The following is a 1909-nucleotide window of genomic DNA, read 5'->3' as shown; positions in this document are numbered from 1 at the left end:
CGAGTAAGTACAACTGCCACTGTCGATCAGTTGTCATTCTTTTATATATATTTACATGTTGTAGTACTGCATAATTCTACTTCAGTATTCAAAATGGCCGCCATAACAAAAGGACTGAAAGGCGTGTATAGACGAGTGCAGGTCCACGTGTGTAAATCCAGTCTCTCGAGCAGACGATTCACAGAACTGAGGAAACTTTGTGAAAAACCTTTGCTACAGTAAAATGGAGAACGTTGAGCGAGAAGACGGAACTGTTTCTGTCGATTCAAACATCAATAATCAATAATCACGTCTCTCTGCTCTGCTCTGTGTTCAGGCCGGACGGCAGCTCCGCCCTGGACCTCCTCTCTCACAAACTGCAGGGCATCCGGGACATCGACGAGCTGACCCGGATGGTGAGTGAGGAGCACCTGAGAGGAGCTTCAGGTTGTTTTTGTTTATTTTAGACTGATCCAGATGTGCTCCACAGCTGCGCTCCGCCGGGGAGTACGAGGAGAGGAAGGTGATCCGCGCCGCCATCCGCCAGGTCCGGGAGGAGCAGCTGCCAGGTCAGAGCTCCGGGTCCGGGCCAGATCCATGAAAATCAACATCTCCATATTTTTGGGACTTTCTCGATCAGTTACTTTTCACTTTTCTGACTATTTTTTCCCCACAACTTTTTCCAGTTTAAAAAAGAAAAAAATCCCTAGTTTTTTTTTACTTCTTTACTAAAATTTCTCTTTACCTTCCCTTCATTTCCCCCCATTTCTTACCAAATTTTCTCTGTTTCCCCCAGTTTAACCTCTTCCCCGCATTGTCGACAGTTCCTCATTTGAACGAAAATAGATTGTAACTTTTTCTCACGTTTTCGTCTCTTTTCTGTCACTTTTTTGTTGTGTTATTATTGCTTTTCTGGCAGGTTTTTGTCGCTCATTTGTTGCCGCTTTGTTGGTCTTTTTGTCACTTTTTGTCACTTTTTGCGGCTTCTCTCGTTGCTTTTTTTCTGTTTTGTTTTTTGTCGCTTTTTAATCATGTTTTTCTTGCGTTTTCATCTTCGTGTCCGACTCTTTTTAGAATTGGGTAAAGCCAAAAAAGATAAGAAAGACATTTTTTTTTCTCCAATTTTCTCACTTTTTTCCCTCCTGATTCTCTCCATATTTCAACACACACCCCATGTTTTGCCCAATTTTTTAGATTTTTTCTTTTCTCATTTTTTCTTCAGTATGTCCCTTTTTTCACCTTTTCCCCATTTTCTTTTTTGTGAGTTTTTAAAAGCTTTTCCCCGTCATTTTTCCCACTTTATCCCTTCTTCCTATTCCCTCCCCCAGTTTAGAAAATATATATATATATTTTTCCCATTTATTATTACATTTTCTCCCCTTTTTATCCCCCCAGAGAGCAGCTACAGTTTCTCCGTCCTCCAAGGTCATGGTCAGGTTGACGAACAGACAATAAAACACTTAATAAAAGTGTCAAACAAAAATGAGATGAAAATGTGAGGAAAGAGCCACAAAAGAGGGACAGAAAAGGGACAAAAACACAACAGAGGAGCATCATTGTTCTCAGATGTTTGGACTCCCTGAAGAGGCCGTTTGGTGATGATCGTTGTTGTTCTTCCAGGTGCGGTGGAGAAACGCCGAGACCGAGCGGACGGTCACAGTGAAGGGAGAGCTCAGGTGAGGGCGGCCATGTTTCAGGATTACTCAGCCCTTTTCCTGTCTGCCTGTCTGTCTGTCTGTCTGTCTGTCTTTCTCTTTTTTTTCCTTTTTTTTCTTTTTTCTCTTGTTTCTTTCCTTTTTTTTTTTAAATTTTTTTCTTTTTTTCCTTTTTTTGTTTCTTTCTTTTCTTTTTTGTTTTTCTTTCTTTCTTTTCTTTTTCACCTCTTTTTTCTTTTTCATTTTTTTCCTTTTTTCTTTTTTTTCTTTTCTTT

General features: G+C 40.3%; 1 long non-coding RNA gene across 1 annotated transcript; it reads left to right on the top strand.

Annotated features, from left to right (window-relative positions):
- The first annotated feature begins 313 nt into the window (after positions 1–313).
- Positions 314–1656, top strand: LOC306960756. The gene is made up of 3 exons (XR_013792706.1): positions 314–395; positions 470–548; positions 1600–1656. It is a non-coding gene; the product is annotated as an uncharacterized lncRNA (long non-coding RNA).
- The last annotated feature ends 253 nt before the right edge of the window (positions 1657–1909 follow it).

Source organism: Gobius niger (assembly GCF_951799975.1).
Source record: "Gobius niger genome assembly, chromosome: 1".
Taxonomy (NCBI): domain Eukaryota; kingdom Metazoa; phylum Chordata; class Actinopteri; order Gobiiformes; family Gobiidae; genus Gobius; species Gobius niger.
Note: the sequence above shows the minus strand (reverse complement) of the source record. Positions and strands in the feature narration are given on the sequence as shown.